Source organism: Loxodonta africana, chromosome 1, assembly GCF_030014295.1.
Source record: "Loxodonta africana isolate mLoxAfr1 chromosome 1, mLoxAfr1.hap2, whole genome shotgun sequence".
NCBI classification, from domain to species: domain Eukaryota; kingdom Metazoa; phylum Chordata; class Mammalia; order Proboscidea; family Elephantidae; genus Loxodonta; species Loxodonta africana.
Genome location: NC_087342.1, coordinates 78,978,532 through 78,996,234, shown reverse-complemented (window position 1 = coordinate 78,996,234; position 17,703 = coordinate 78,978,532). Strand labels below are relative to the sequence as shown.

The window sequence follows — 17,703 nt, the reverse complement described above, 5'->3', positions numbered from 1 at the left end:
TTTTCTGTTCTCGTCTTTATTTTGAGTCATGCCTCAGGCCTGTTTTCAGACCACAGCACTCTGGCACATACACTACACTACTTGTCTTCTGGCTTCTCTAGCCTCCTTAACACACATGCAAATTAGAGTTACAAATAAATTTGACTTCTCTGTTTAGCTAACAGAGCCCCTGGGTGGTGCAAATGGTTAACACATTGGGCTGATAACCAAAAAGTTGAATGTTAGAGTCCACCCAGAAGCCCTGGGAAGAAATGTTGGGCTATCTACATCTGAAAAAAATCAGCCATTGAAAACCCTATGAAGCACAATTGTACTCTGGCACAGATGGAGTCACCATTCATCAGAATCAACTGAAAGACAACTTATTATTATTATTTGTTTTATTTTAGCTAATAATGGTAAACTGTAAATATACAAAGTAGGCTTGATTAAGATTAATATCATTTTAAAATAACAAATTACAAAAGTAAATAATACTTCCTCAGATTTGTGTATTCTCTTGGATTATAGACATCCAACCAATCTTACAATATCATAATTGGTAACACGTTCTACTTCTTGACCATTAAGTGGCCAGCACCACATTCCACTCACCCAATTCCTGAAATTGTTTCTACTTTATTTAATACGAGGCGTCCAATATCCTGCCACAGTCTAATTGATAGAAAAAAGTCTAATGCTCACAGTCCGTGAAACACAGTTCTTAGAAGGCACCAATCTGCAGACCACAATATGAGCAGCATTAATGAAGAGACAGGATATACTGAAAGTGAGAAGATATCCAAGGAAATCTTTCTTCTTTTTGTTTAAATTGAGGCTTAGCTCACAAAGAGTAAAATGCATATAACTTTATTATTCAGCTTGATGAGTTACTACATGTGTATCTCATATAACCAACATCCAGACCAAGGTAAAGAAATGTTCAGCTCTCAGAAGCTCCTTGTATCTATCCCAATCAATTCCAATCTTCAGACCTCTACCACCATTTTCCTGTTTTGAAATACTATAAATGGAATCATACAACAAGTGTTCATCTGACTATAGAATCATTCAATGTAATTTTTATTAGATACATCCATCTTGTGTCTAATAGCAGTAGTTCTTTTTTATTGCTGTCATATTCCACTGTACTAATACTGTACATCACAATTTTTTCATTTTTTTTGCTGTTGATCTACATACTGAAAAAACCAAAAAACAACCAAACCCACTGCCATCGACTTGATTCAAACTCATAGCAACCCTATAGGACAGAGTAGAACTGCCCCATAGAGTTTCCAAGGAGCGCCTGGCAGATTAGAAGTGCCGACCTCTTGGTTAACGGTCACAGCACTTATCCACTATGCCGTCATATAAAACTAATGATGCTATGAACATTTTTGTACTTATCTTTCAAGGGCAATAAGCATTCATTTTTCTTGGGTCTAAATGCAGCTGTGGAGTTTCAGGGTTATAGGTTATAAATATGTTTTGTTCTAGACAATATTTCTAAATAATGTAGAAGTATGGATGTGCCAGTTGACAGTGTCATCAGCAATGTGTGAAATTTTTAGTTGTTCCATATCATCAGCAACACTTGATATTTTCAGTTCTTTTATCTTAATCCATTTTGGTGAAAGGGAGTATTATTTCAATGTGTTTTTAATTTGCACTTTCCTTATGATTAATAATGTCCAGTGGTTGCAGCCCACCAGACCCTCTTTGGAAGTGGCTGCAAGGGGCACAGGTCCAGTTCCTAGTGGGAAAAAAGGCTTTAAGAAAGTCACTGTAGTTGTGTCCTAGAGGTTCAGGGGATGGACTACAAATCCACTGGGGTGTCCTGCACAGGTTTGATTTCTGCTGACTACAGAATACCTGGATCCCAGGTATTTTAAGTTCCCTTCGTTGTCAGCAAGCAAGTTGGAGGTTCACCAAAAAAGAGAAAGACTCTCACTGAGGTGGATTGATGCAGTAGCTGCATAATAATGATTGTGAGGATGGCACAGGACTGGGCAGTATTTCTTTTTTTGTACATAGGGTCGCTATAAGTTGGAAGCCACTTGATGGTACCTAACAACAACTGAGGCAATCCCCTCTTCTTAAAGAGAAAAAACCCAAACTCATAGGGACCCTGTAGAACAGGGTAAAACTGCCCCACAGGGGTTCCAAGGAGCTTTTGGTGGATTCGGATTTGAATTGCAGACCTTTTGGTTAGCACCGAAGCTCTTAGCCTCTGTGCCACCAAGGCTCCTTCTTCAAGAGAAGAGGGCTTGAAAAACTTTGTAAGAAGAGAAAAAAAAGAAAAGGTGGAGAAAGAGCAGAAGAGTTGAAAATACAAAAGTTCCATCGTAGATCTTTCCTTGTTGTTGTGAAAAAATGTCACCAGGCAGTTTATTAAGAAGGGGACTTCAGAGCAGGCTGATGGAATGAAATGTCCTAGCAGCATAAACAGTGTTATTTAGTCTATGATCTCCTTAAGTATTTCCTGGGATAGCAGTTCAGAGAACATAGTTTAGAGGCTTAAGAAATAGTGAGATTTGAAACAGTGGGTTTTTCTCTTTGGCCAACTATTGAATCTGCGAAGACCCCTTATAAATATAGGTAATATTTTAAGGAGGATCTTCATGATGTCTTTGTAGTGAGAGAGGCGTGGCCCAATGAGAGTGTATCCTAAACTTGAGAAGGTTTGAAACTAATTCCCAACAATTTTGTACTTTCCTCCTTTTTAAAACACCTTTTTTTGCATACTCATGTGGAGATAAACACATTACCTGATGGATTGCCTTGAATTGTTTCCTGTTTTCTACAGCCTGTGTCTCCTGGCCACCCAGGGCAGCTGTGTCAGCACAAGGAAGACAAGGAACAAAGAAGGAAATGGAGAAAACGGAATGGCTTATTCAAGATTTCTCCATCAGAAGCAAAAAGCTTGCTCCCATGTTAATGTGCTCAATAATCTTCTCTTCCCTTTTCCAGCATCATTGAGGAGCATGACAGGAAAAGAAGGACTGAAAGAAGAGAGAAAGAATAGGCTCGGTCATTTCATTTGAAATTCACTTGGTTTTCTGAGCAGTATTTAGAGCCTGGAATATCCAGAGGGGAACAAGCAGAAAAGCTTCTTTCTGTTTTACATATTCCTCCCCTTTTTCACCTTGCTCGTCCTCTATGAACTCATCCACTGTCTCAAAAAACTGAATGTTATTTTCAGACATGGGTGGCAAAGGAGCCCGTATAATTTTGGATTAGAGAGTAGATTATATTGGATACATTAAGATTAGGTATTCAAAAACACAAGGGCCTTGCAAATAAAAGTTAAGTAAAATTTTGAAAGAATGGCTAAAACAGATACTTTCAGGCAGCTGAAATAGCTTAGTTCGGAGAGGATAGACCGATGATCTAGAGATCCCTGGCTCAATTCTGGGTTTGGCAGTCATATGTAGTTTTCTAGAATTACTATGATTCACTTTATTACAGGACAATTGTAACCCAAGGCTTTGAGATTCTAACAGAACTGATTATAGTACAGTAAAACCTGCAAAAACCAGAACCAGTATAAGGCAGAATCCTGTCACAGAAGAAAAACTCAAATATTTTCCACTAAAAAGAGAGATAGAAAACTGGTGACACTGCACCCTGTCAAAGGCAGAAAACTTTCAAGACCAAGAAAAACAAGGCAGTCCCATCAAGTCCAGCTCTCTCAGTTTTACTCTACATCTATCCAACAGGGAACTATGTGAGAAAAGTGACATTAACATCTGTATCATCTCTCACTACAATTTTTACTGATTTTTTTCAGCTCCAATCGGGTTCTATACATACATATTTTTATCATCCTCTGCTTCCTTTACACATTCCTGAGGTCTTTTACAAAGTGGTAAGTGACATTTTTCATCTATTATTTTTCCTACTTTTAACTGACAACAGGTAACAATTTGTTTAAAACAACAATAAATAAAACCAAACCAAACCCCTTGCCATCATGTTGAATCCAAATAGGACAGAGTATAACTGTCCCATAGGGTTTTCAAGGAGCAGCTAAGGGGAAAAAATTCAGTCATGCAAAATGCCCAAATGCCCAATTAAACTAGAGAAGGCAAAAGAAACAGACAAAGAAGCAAATAACAAGGGCAATGAATAGAAAGCAGTTGCTAATATGGTAGATATTAATTAAACAGTATTGCTATCACTTTAAATGCAAATGATCTAAATATATGTATCTTAGTCTGGGTTTCCTAGAGGAGCAAAACCAGTGAAACGTGCATATAAATATTGTCTCAGTCATCTAGTGCTGCCATAACAGAAATACCACAAGCGGATGGCTTTAACAAAGAGATATTTATTTTCTCACAGTCTAGTAGGTTACAGGCCCAAATTCAGGGCATCGGCCTCAGGGGAAGGCTTTCTCTATCTCTGTCAGCTCTGGAGGAAGGTCTTTGTCATCAATCTCCCCTTGGTCAAGGAGGTTCTCAGCCACAGGGACCCCGGGTCCAAAGGACGTGCTCCGCTCCCTGTGTTGCTTTCTTGGTGGTATGAGGTCCCCAACTCTCTGCTTGCTTCTCTTTCCTTTTATCTCATCCCAGGGAAACTCCCTTTATACTGGATCAGGAAGGTGACCTTAGTAAGCGTGGTGTTACAATCCCACCCTAATGGTCTTAACATAAAATTACAATCACAAAATGGAGGACAACCACGCAATACTGGAAATCATCGCCTAACCAAGTTGATACACACACTTTTGTGGGGACATATTTCAATCCATGACAAATATATACAGAGAGATTCACCTAAAGGAAATGGCTCCTGCAATAGTGGGGACCGGCAAGTCACAAATCCATGGGTCTGGTAGCAGGCTGAAAATCTCTGACACCTCATAGAGTTGCAGGCGCTGTCAAATCCAAAATCTGCTAGTCAAGCAGCAGCCTAGAGACTTCTGCAGGCATAGGTCCAAAGACTGGAGGTCAGGTGCTGAGAAGAGTAAAGGGTCTAGAGAGAGTGAATTTTGCCAGAACATCCCTTTATGTACTGGAGACAGGCCACACTGCAAGGAAACTCCTCTTTCAACTGACTAGTTGCTCACATCAGATCACAAAATGGAAGGTAATTAAATTATAGAAGAGCACATGCCAAGCTACTGAGAATCACAGCCTAGCCAAGTTGACACATAACATTAACCATTACAATACCATTTAAAAGACAGATATCCAAGTGGATTGAAAACTACATGTTGTGTACAAGAAATCCACTTTAAACATAAAAACATGGATAGATTAAAAGTAAAAAGATGGAGAAAGATACTATACTAACACTAATCAAAAGAAAGCTGGAGCTGCTATATTAATGTCAGGCAAGTCAGATTTCAGAGCAAGGAAAATTATCAAAACTAAAGAAGGGGTTACAAAATGATTAAAGGGTCAATTCTCCAAGAAGACATAACAATCCTGAATGTGTATGCACCTAACAACAGAGCATTAAAATACACGAGGCAAAACTCACATCTGAGAAAGGAATTGAGTCCAAGCCATACTCTGCTACAAATGGGGTTGCCATGAGTCATAATCAATTCGATGGTACCTGGTCATTGTGGTGGATCCAAGATATACAAGCCAAGCCCAAGCCCAAGCCCAAGCCCAAGCCCAAGCCCAGTGCCGTCAAGTCAATTCCAACTCATAGCGACCCCATAGGACGGACTAGAACTGCCCCATAGAGTTTCCAAGGAGCACCTGGCGGATTTGAACTGCCAGCCTTTTGATTAGCAGCAGTAGTGCTTAACTACTACGCCAGCAGGGTTTCCAACATATACAAAAGACTCCTAAAACTCAACAATAAAAACACAAGCAACCCAATTAGAAAGTGGGTAAAATATCTGAAGAGATACCCCAGCAAAGAAGATATACAGGTGGCATGTGTCTTTAAAAAAAAAAAAAAAAAACAATTCCCCCATGAGTAGAATGTGCTTCACAAGATTTTTAGTGGAGGTAGATCTCCAGGCCTTTCTTCTGAGGCAACTCTGTGTGGCTCCAAACCACCAATTAATCATTCAGTTAAAAAAGCCAAAAATTTAACCATTTGCACCACCCAGGGACTCCCACATGCCACTAGGAAATTACAAATTAAAACAATGATGCGATACCATTACACACCTACTGTTGCTGTTCTTGTTATCTGCTGTTGAGTCAGTTCCGACTCATAGTGATCCTGGAGGGCAGAGAAGGGCTCCATAGGGTTTCCAAGGAGCACCTGGTGGTTTGAACTGCCAGCATCTTGCTTAACAGCCAGGCTCCTAACTACTACCCCACCAGAGCATCTACACAGCTATTTGAATGGCTAAAATCCTAATACTGACAACACCACATGCTGGCAAGGATGTGGAGCTACAGGAACTCTCATTCATTACCAGGAAAACGCAAAATAGTACAGCTACTTTGGAAGATAGCCAAGCAGTTTCTTACAAAGCTAAATGTAGACTAACATAAACATGTTGTTGTCAGAGGCTGTGGAGTCAGTTCTGACTCATAGTGACCCTATGTACAACAAAATGAAACGCTGCCCAACCTGTACCATTCTCACCAGCATTGTTATGCTTGAAACCATTGTTGTAGCCACTGTGTCAATCCTTCCTGTTAAGGGTCTTCCTCTTTTTCACTGACCCTCCGCTTTACCAAGCATGATGTCCTTCTCCAGGGACTGGTCCATCCTGAAAACAGGTTCAAAGTATGTGAGATGAGGTCTCCCCATCCTTGCTTCTAAGGAGAATTCTGGCTGTACTTCTTCCAAGACAAATTTCTTTGTTCTTCTGGCAGTCCATGGTATGTATATTCAATATTCTTCACCAACACCATAATTCAAAGGTATCAATTCTTCTTCAGTCTTCCTTATTCATTGTCCAGCTTTCACATGCATATGAGGCAATTGAAAACACCATGGCTTGGGTCAGGTGCCCCTTAGTCCTTATGGTGAAATCTTTGCTTTTTAACACTTTAAAGAGGTCTTTTGCAGAAAATTTGCCCAGTGTAATGCATTGTTTGATTTCTTGACTGCTGCTTCCATGGGTGTTGGTTGTGGATCCAAGTAAAATGAAATCCTTGACAGCTTTAATCTTTTCTCCATTTATCATGATGTTGCTTATTGATCCAATCGTGAGGATTTTTGTTTTCTTTATGTTGAGGTGTAATCCATACTGAAGGCTGTGATCTTTGATCTTCATCAGTAAGTGCTTCATGTCCTCTTCATTTTCAGCAAGGAAAGTTGTGTGATCTGCATATCACAGGTTGTTAATGAGTCTTCCTCCCATCCTGGTACCTTCTTCTTCTTCACATAGTCTGGTTTCTTGGATTATTTGCTTAGCATATGGTTTGAATTAGTATAGTGAAAGGATGCAACACTGACACACACATTTCTTTACTTTAAACCACGCCTTATCCCCCCTGTTCTGCTCAAACGAATGCCTCTTGGTCTATGTAGAGGTTCCTTATGAGCATAATTAAGTGTTCTTGAATTCCCATTCCTCACAATGTTATCCATAATTTGTTATGATTCATATAGTTGAATGCCTTTGCATAGTCAGTGAAGCACAGGTAAACATCTTGTATTCTCTACTTTCAGCCAAGATCCATCTGACATAAGCAATGATATCCCCCCTTCCACGTCCTCTTCTGAATTTGGCTTGAACTTCTGGCCGTTCCCTGTTGAGGTACAGCTGCAACTTCTTTTAAATGATCTTCAGCAAAATTTTACTTGTATGTTGTATAATAATGTTGTTCAATAATTTCTGCATTCTGCTGGATCACTTTTCTTTGGAATGGGCACAAATTTCGATCTCTTCCAGCTGGTTGGCCTGGTAGCTGTCTTCCAAATTTCTTGGCATAGATGAGTGAGCACCTCCAGCACTGCATCTGTTTGAAACATCTCAGTTGGAATTCTGTCAATTCCTGGAATCTTGTTTTTCGCCAGTGCCTGCAGTACAGCTTGGATCTCTTCCTTCAGTAGCATAGGTTCTTGATCATATGCTACCTCCAGAAATGGTTGAATGTTGATCATTTCTTTTTGGTACAGTGACTTTTTGTATTCTTTCCATCTTCCTTGGATGCTTCATGCACCATTTATTAGTTTCCCTATAGAATTCTTCAATATTGCAACTTAAGCCTTGAATTTTTCTTTAATTCTTTCAGCTTGAGAAATGCTGAGTGTGTTCTTTGGTTTTGGTTTTCTAATGCCAGGTCTTTGCACATTTCACTATAATAATTTACTTTGGCTTCTTGAGCCACCCTTTGAAATCCTTTGTTTAGCTCTTTTATTTCATTATTTCTTCCTTTCACTTTAGCTACTCTGTTCAAGGGCAAGTTTCAGAGTATCTTCTGACATCCATTTTGGCCTTTTCTTTCTTTCCTCTCTTTTTTAATGACCTCTTGCTTTCTTCATGTATGATGCCCTTGATGTCATTCTAGAACTTGTTCAGTCTTTGGCCATTCATGTTCAACATGTCAAATCTATTCTTGAGATGGTGCATCATATGTCTGTCACTTTGTCATACTGTAGTATTGTATTTTGCTATGACACTGGAAACTTTGCCACTGGTATTTCAAATACCAGCAGAGTCACCCTTGGGGGACAGATTTCACCTGAGCGTCTGGACTGATACAGACTAGAAAGAAGGACTTGGCAGTGTTCTTCTGAAAAAATTTGCCAGTGAAAACCTTATGAATAGCAGCAGAACATTGTCTGATATAGTGGTGAAAGATGGCCTCTCATGTTGGAAAAAGAAGGCACAAAAAATACGACTGGGGATAAACTGCCTCCTCAAAATACAGTCGACCTTAATGATGGGAATGGAGTCAAGCTTTCAGGACCTTCATTTGCTGATGTGGCACAACTCAAAATGATAAGAAACATCTGTAAACATTCATTAATAATTGGAATGTGGAATATAGGAGGCATGAATTTAGGAAAATCAGAAGATGTCAAAATTGAAATGGAATGCATAAAGATCAATATCTTAGGCATTAGTGAGCTGAAATGGACAGTACTGAACATTTTGATATGGACAATCATATAGTCTACTATGCTGGGAATGACAATTTGAAGAGGAATGTGGTTGCATTCTTCATCAAAAAGAACATTTCAAGGTCTATCCTTAAGTACAATGCTGTCAGTGATAGGATAATATCCATATGCCTACAAGGTAGACCAGTTAATACAACTGTCATTCAAATTTATGGACAAACCACTAATGCCAAAGGTGAAGAAACTGAGGATTTTTTCCAATTTTTGAATCTGAAATTGATCAAACTAGCAGTCAGGACACATTAATAATTACTGGTGACTGGGATGTGAAAGTTGGAAACAAAGAAGGATTGGTTGTTGGAAAATATGGTAATAGTAACGGTCCCGCAGATTGTGTGATAAAATTTTGAAAGACCAATTAATTCTTCAGTGCCAATACCTTTTTTCAACAACATAAACGGCAACTATACATGTGGACCTCACCATATGCAATACACATGAATCAAATCAACTATATCTGCGGAAAGAGATGATGGTAAAGCTCGATGTCATCAGCCAGAACAAGGCCAGGGGACGACTGTGGAACAGGCCATCAATTGCTCATATGGAAGTTCAAGATGAAGTTGAAGAAAATTAGAACAAGTCCATCAGGGCCAAAGTACAGCCCATACAGACACATAGACATACATAAATATATGATTCAGCTATTGTGCATCTAGGTATTTACCCACTGAAATAAAAGTCTATGTCCACCAAAAACCTGCCCACAAATATTTGTAGCAGCTTTACTGATAATTGCCAAAAATTGGAAACAATCAGGATGTCCTTAAATAGATGAATAAACAAGCTGTGGCACATCCATATAATGGAGTGTTATTCAGCAACAAAAATAAGTGAGCTTTCAAGCTAGGAAAGGTGGCAGAGTAATCTTTAATGCATATTGCTAAGTGAAAGAAGTCAGTCTGAAAAAGCTACATATTGTATTATTCCAAACACATGACATTCTAGAAAAGACAAAACTTTATACAGTAAAAAGATCAGTGGTTGCCAGCAATTCAGAGAGGTTTGGAGGGATGAATAGTGGAGCACAGACATTTTTAGGACAGTCAAACTATTCTGAATGATACTGTAATGAGGGTTGCTTGACATTACACATACTGCTTTTACAGCATCAAACAGCCAAGACACCACCTAGCATTTACACACACATACCCAGACACATAGGTAAACATATACACATTCCCATCAGTTTTGTGTGTGACACTCTAGTTTTCTCCTTAAGTGAAACCTACCACACACTGTTCCTTGTTCTTATTGTACAAATCCCCTGAGCCCACTGAAAGAACAAGTCTGACAGACAAATCATGTTCTGCCAATTTCGAAAAAGACTCAGTGTTATTTTTATAAGTATTTGTAAAGGCTCATATTTGTGCAAACTATGATGAGAAAAGGCTAACAGGCACTAGAAATCTGGTACCAGGAAATGAATTTTTTTATAAATATCTTCTTACGTAGTTCAAAGCATTGAGTTTTCACCATGATAAATGTCAGGGTTCTAGACCAGTTTTGGGGCAAGCTTACTTGTTTTCCACAAGTATCACAAATGAATTTCTAACCCCCAAATCTCAAAGTACATTTTTTCAGTCTTTATTCACCCTCTACATGCAGGTGTTTACTGATCACTCATAAATCCAAGGCTGGAGACCAGAGCACTCCCCGAGTTCACTGTGTAACATTCTTACAGGTGTGTTCCAAGATATCTTGAATCTCATATGAGTTTATCTTCTCCCTCTTCCAGGCTTTCCCCCATGGCCCTCCACCCGCAACTTTTCAGAACTCCCTTTTCTGTACCTACTTATGTTTGAGAATGACTTAAATTTTTTTCATGAATAAATGCTTCATTCACTTTTGTTCTTTAAATCCTGTCTATTTACCTTCTATCTTACTCTTATAATTCACTTTTTCTAAATCCTGAAACTGCTGTTTCGTTCATCTCATATGAATTCTTTTCTGGACTGTTCGTAGGGCCCTTGAGTTACCTGATATCTCGAGTAGAAAAGACACTTACAATGAAATGCAGAGTACATCGCTATCGGGTTTTCTTTTGCCATTGCTTTCCTACATCAAATCTGACATATATTCTGATTGAGCAAACAGCAAATATAGTGAAGGCTTTTAGATGGCCAAAATATTAATTTTTTTTAGCTTTGTGCCCCAGGTTAAGTCAACTATTGACGAAATCAAGAGCTGAAAATGGGGACTTGATTCTTTGACACCCATAATACAAGACAGAGACTTTTAACAACTCAAGGTTGTAAAAAAGCCACCATGGAAAACTCTTGTGGCTATTTATCCAACACATTTCCAATCCTCTGCCTTGACTTTCAAGCCCTGTAAAGAATCAGTATCCTCCACTGGTTCCTGAGCACCTCCTGCCTAAAGCAGCTGCTGATGCCTCTTACACGGACCAACACTACCCCAACGCTCAAGGAGCATGAATCTCAGGTAGAGCACACGCTTTGCATGTATGTGGCCCTGGCTTCCATCCTCCGTACCTCTACACTTTTTCTCTGCTTCAACACTATTGAAAACCAATCTTGAAGGAATACAAATTCACTTCTCCTAATATTTTCCATTCAATTTCTGCACACATAGAAAAAACACAACTCAATGGACTTCCTTGAATGCTCTTTCATTTCTATGCTATGAGCTTCTATATCCCTTAAGGTGACTGTGACAGTAGGAGTATGACAAAAAACGGAAGAAAACAAGAACCAAATGCTAACAAAATCTCTTCAATCACCCAAAACAAAATCGTGCACATTAAGCTCCCATTTTGTAGTATTATTAAAGAGAAAGACAGATGGGGAGGGGGAGGTGCTTGAAAGGGCCCTGCAGACAGTTTTTTTTTTTTTTCAATCAACTAATCCACAAAGTCCCCTAGTGACGCTCTCCACTGGGCTACTTCCAGATATGCAGATGTATAAATTATTTCAGGTCAAAACTGAGTGCCTAAGTTTCCTTCTCTTTGATTCTCTTTCCCTTTATTCCTGACGAGGTGGCCGAGTGGTTAAGGCGATGGACTGCTAATCCATTGTGCATTGCATTCGTGGGTTCGAATCCCACCCTCGTCGTTTCTTCTTTTCCCCACTTGTCGTGGGAGTAAGATTTGGAGCCATAGGCTGCACAGTGGTTAAGAGCTTGGCTGCTAACCAAAAGGTAAAAAGTTTGGATCCATCGGGCAGTCTTTGGAAACCCTGTGTGGCAGTTCTACTCTGTCCTATAGAGTCTCTCTGTGTTGTAAGTGACTCGACTGCAACAGGTTTGTTTGTTTGTTTGTTTTTGACTGCTGACAGGTGATCAGCGACGCCCAAGCAGTGAAACACATCCTTGGAATATCATCTTCCATTCGGCCAAGCACGGATTCTCCAGACAAACATCGCTTTCCCCTTGCTTTTCATAACCTCACTATACATGGCTTGGAGTCCCGATATTGCTCAGAGAAACTTGAATATGTTTTCCCAGGGAAAACCAGTTGTCATCAAGTCGATTTTGACTCAGGATGACCCCATATGTGTCAGAGTAGAGCTGTCATCTATAGAGTTTTAGTGATTTTTTGGAAGTAAATCACCAGGCGCCTCTGGGTGACTGGAACCTCCAGTCTTCCAGTTAGCAGCAGGCAAGTTGTTAACTATTTAACTTCACCTTGGGACTTCTTTCCCAGGCAAAAACCGAACTCCAACTGCCCCATAGTATTTCTAGATAGCAGCTGATGGACTGGAACTGCCTACCTTTTGCTCAGCAAGTAAGCTTTTCACCACTTGTGCTACCAGGGCTCCTTCCAGGGACAGGGAGTGGTTAAACCCTGGGGGATAAAAATCTCAACCACAGGCATGCATAAAACCCCCCAAGCCCACCACCATTGAGTCGATTCCGATTCATACTGACCCCATACGGGTTCCAAGGCTGTAAATCTATGGAAGCCGACTTCCACATCTTTCTTCCATGGAGAACCACCAACCTTTCAGTGAGTAGTTGATCATCTTAACCACTGCACCACAAAAAACCACCAAACCAATCCCATTGCAGTTGAGTTGATTTCAACTCATAGTGACCCTCTAACCAGTGTTAATTCAAATGGCTTCAGTTTGAAACTCCAAATTAGCTACTCCTTCTCCACACGGTCTTCATGGTATTATGGATTTGCCAGGCATCACACCAGGGTCCTGCACCTCCACTACTTCTGACTATCAGAGAATTCTGGGCCAAGGATACAAAAGAGCAGAACCTAAAAACTTGGCTAGGGAAATTCAGATCCACATAGAAAGAGAAAACTGACCCTAAGTGAAAAACAGTAAGTACATGGTGTCACGGACTGTCACTGTTCTTGCAAACACTGGAGTCCAAAACAGCGTTCAGGAAATCAAGTAGCAGCTTTGTCTCTTGAAGCTGCAGCTCTGTTTCTGAGAACCACAAAGAAGCATGAGGAAGGCATGTTGGGGCTGACCATATTAATCCTTTTTTTTTAACAGCCCACTCGTGCTACTGGACAGGCATTCAAACCTCAGCCATTACAGAGGCTAAAAGAATAGAAGCTTCACCCTTTTGCCAATTTTTATGTTTTTTTTTTTTTTTTCAGTCAATGCACATATGAGTTTTAGGAGGTAATCCTCAATCATCGTGTCTTCTTTTGCTTTTAGTTTTCATCCTGATATTTTTCTCAGATGTGAGAGGTTTGGAAACCCTGGTGGCATAGTGGTTAAGTGCTACAACTGCTAATCAAGAGGTCGGCTGTTCAAATCTGCCAGGCGCTCCTTGGAAACTCTATGGGGCAGTTCTATTCTGTCCTGTAGGGTTACTATGAGTCGGAATCGACTCGCCGGCAGTGGGTTTTTTTTTTTCCTTTAGGTAAGAGGTTTGTATCTTCCCGAATCCTGGAATACATTATATGCCAACTCTTTTGTTCTGCTCCAGCACTAGTCATCTCCCTTATCTCAACCTCCCTCGGATAACTGGCTGTGGCTCAGTTGGCACTGGGAAGTAGCTGACATAGGAGCTTAGAGGCAGGAAGAAATTACAAGATAACATGGTGAGTGACAAAGTCCAATACAGAGTTAAAAGAGAAGTAAATGTCTTATATCAGGATGCAGTGGTTCCCAAACCTGGGAAACTGCCTGAGAACTTTGTGAATATATTTATTCCTGACTCCACCTTTGTAGATCCCGAATGGACTGAGAATCACTGGATAGGGAAAGGATGGGATCTATATCATTGAAAAGTCTCCACAGATATTTCCATTTTTCAGCCATGTTTAAGAACTGCTAACCTAGGAGGCCATGCTGAAGGAATTGGAGTGAACTGAGCCACGGAAAGTTTTTCTTTCACCCAGAGGAAGCACTGGAGACAGGATAAAAGGGGACGGGGAGAGGGAAGGTGAAGGTGACATATTAGGTGATGAAGAATATGAAGGGGAAGATAAGAGAAGGGAAGTGGGTGCGAGTGTGGAAGAACTAGAAGAGAAGGTGAAAGAAGGTTTGGGACCAGGTCTTTAGAATGCACAACATACGGATGGTGAAAGAAGTACTTTGAGACTACCAGGGTTGCCTATGTCCCCTCTGTTCTCTCTACAGTGCAGGAAGTCAGAAAGTTCCCTTCCTCCTAAGGAAAATGGACTATGGGTGTTTTTACAAAGGAACATGCAGCTCTTTTTGCTCAAGACTTCTGTGGTTTTAAGAGAGCTTAGCAGCTCTTTCCACCTCTGGAAATAATTTTTCAACTGTGGATGCTGGAAGACTTAAGGTTTCCTGAGAAATCCCTTTCCTCCCGATAGCATCCAAACACTTCATGGTTAACAAAGAGTTGGGATCACAGATCTCCATGACTGGTGACTGGACTGAGATTTTGCTGACCAGGAAGAGCTGGTGGCATAGTGGTTAAGAGCTATAGCTGCTAACCAAAAGGCTGGCAGTTCAAATCCACCAGGCACTCCTTGGAAACCCTATGGGGCAGTTGTACTCTGTCCTGTAGGGTCACTATGAGTTGAAATCCACTTGATGCAACGGGTTGTTGTTTGTTTGCTGACCAAGATTTTGTGGGTAGGTGTGGAAGTGTAGGAGGAATGGGAAAAAGAAAATCAGATAGAAACCTTCCTCCTGAAACTGCTATCTGTTCATTGACACAGGCACAGGTGAGGGAAAAAGGAAGACTCAAAAGGAATTTGTCAACAGTCACTTCCCCCTACTTTCCGTCTGTCTTTTTCTTTCCTACTTCTTAATAATAATGAGAAATTGTAGTAAAGGAGAACAGGCGGTCTATGACACGGTGGGATGTTGTTGCTTAACCATCAGCAGGTCCTGAGTGAGCACTCTTTTACTCCAGTTCCTCCTTACGTCATTGTTCTTAAGCAGTTAGGTTGGGAAGCCCAAAGAGTGTCCAAAACTATGGTCCAAGAGAGTAACTATCAAGCAATTTATCCTTTCTGTGAGTAGGAAAAACACAAGAAAAGATATTCAGGAAGAGAAAAATGGGAGAAGTCTGAAACAAATCTGACCATATGCAAGTGCCAGTCAGTGAGAAACGGAAATAACACTTGGAGGTACTGGGAATTGAACCCAGGGCCTCATGCATGCTAAGCACGTGCTCTACCACTGAGCTATACTCCCTGCTACCAGAAAATTATGAGAACAGTTCATAATACTGACTTCCAGCATGGTCTGTAGGCATATTAAAAGGTCAGTTTTTGCAAGTCAAAATCCATTATGCTCAATTCTTGTGTTCCTGAATTGCATCAGGCCTCACAGCTATGCCAGGAAAATGAAAAAAAAAAAAGCATTCCAACCAAATGAGTCTGAGATCTGCCAACAGCCTTTGGCTTCTTCAAGGACTGCTTTTAGCCAACTGCCTAAAAGTCTTGTCAGTTCAGTCCACCACGAGGGAGAGTCTCGGGATTGAACATTCCCTTAAGTCTTTTGATTGTCTTCTTGAAAAGTTATTCTCTGCCTATGAAGCTTATAGAAAGACACAAAAGATGGTACAGGGGAGTAGAAAGATGAGTTCCATGAGTGCTGCAAAGGAATGAAGATCCGGGTGGGGAAAGAAGACTAGAGGTTAACTAATTCACAGTGCTTGACCGAAACAGGAGCCCTGGTGACGCCTTAGTTAGTAAGTATGGCTGCTAACCCAAAGGCTGACAGTTCACTCGTTGGAAAACTTATGAGGTCGGGATCGGCTCGACAGCAACAGCTCAATTAGACCGAAACAAAGGGCGACAAGTACAGTCACGCTCTTGCAAACGCCTGTGTCCAGCACCTGGGTTTGACAATGTAGTTTTGCCTCCGCGATGCCGTAGCTCTGGTTTTGAAGAGACGGAACTCAGAAGTCAAAAGAGAGAGGTGAAAGATGGACACTCCTGTCTTTAAAACATCTCTTTTTAGAGAAAATTATTTCCTTAATGAGGAAAGAACAAGAGAAGCCCTTCGTGGGCTGGGCACAAACTTCAAGACAAAATGGCTCTTTATAAAGTTTCCCTGTGCCTGGAGAAGTCACAAATTCCCGATGTGGTGCTACTGTTAATCTAGATATGATGGATAAAATCCAAATCTTGGATGGAGAGGACATGTGCCTGGAATGCATAGATTAAACAAAAAAACCAAACCCGTCACCATTGAGTGGATTCCGACTCATAGCGACCCTATAGGACAGGGTAGAAGTGCCCTATAGAGTTTCCAAGAGCGCCTCATGGATTCAAACTGCCAACCTTTCAGTTAGCAGTCATGGCTCTCAAACTATGCCGCCAGGGTTTACCAATACAGCTGTCAGTGATGGGATTAGAACCCATCTCCTCGTAGAGACAGCGCCTTAGGTCGCTCAGCCACGCTACTGCTTAGTTAAGTAGATAAATTATTAACTTCATAAATTAAGTTATTACCATATTAGAAAGACACCTGTCTGAAAAAAGAATTCAAGGAGGAGTGAGTGAACGGAATCAATAGGAAAGAGTGGGGGGCGAGTTACGGCTGGAGAAAGAATGACACTGACAGGAGGGGAGAAGCAGCAGCAGAGAAATAGATGGCAGAGAGAAAAGGGATAGGGTTTGGAGAAGGAAGGGTCTGTAAGAAAAGATAGGATATGGACAAGCGTGCAGGTAGAAAGTGACCAAGTTCCCATCTTTACTATGCTGTCTGCAGGCCCTCCGGAAGAGAGAGGCTAAAGTAAATTCTTTCAAAGCATATCTGCCACGAAAAGATATGACTGGTTTTGCTCTGGGCTACCTCCTGATATGCTCATGTCTAAATTACCTCAGGGCAAAACTGAGTGTATAAGCTTTCCTTCTCTTTGATTCTCTTTCCCTGTATTCCTGACAAGGTGGCTGACTGGTTAAGGAGAAGGACTGCTAATCCATTGTGCATTGCACATGATAAGATGTCTCAATAAAGTAACGGGAATCCATATTTGGAGGTGTTTTCTCAGGGAAAACCAGTTGTTATCGAGTCAATTCTGACTCACGGCAACCCCATGTGTGTCAGAGTAGAACTGTCCTCTCCAGGGTTGTCAATGGCTAATCTGTTGGAAGAAGATCACCAGGTGCCTCTGGGTGACAGGAACCTCCAATGTTTCAGTTAGCAAGAAGCAAGTGTTAACTATTTAAGTCCCCCTAGGGACTCCTTTCCCAAGGAAAAGCCAAAATCCAACTGCCCCATAGTATTTCTGGAGAGTGGCTGATGGTCT

General features: G+C 40.8%; 2 non-coding genes across 2 annotated transcripts; one reads left to right on the top strand and one right to left on the bottom strand.

The window, feature by feature from the left end:
• The first annotated feature begins 12,028 nt into the window (after positions 1–12,028).
• Positions 12,029–12,110, top strand: TRNAS-GCU (transfer RNA serine (anticodon GCU)). The gene has a single exon. It is a non-coding gene; the product is annotated as a tRNA-Ser (tRNA).
• A 3,456-nt stretch (positions 12,111–15,566) lies between these two features.
• On the bottom strand, positions 15,567–15,638 carry TRNAA-AGC (transfer RNA alanine (anticodon AGC)). The gene has a single exon. It is a non-coding gene; the product is annotated as a tRNA-Ala (tRNA).
• Between the last annotated feature and the right edge of the window lie 2,065 nt (positions 15,639–17,703).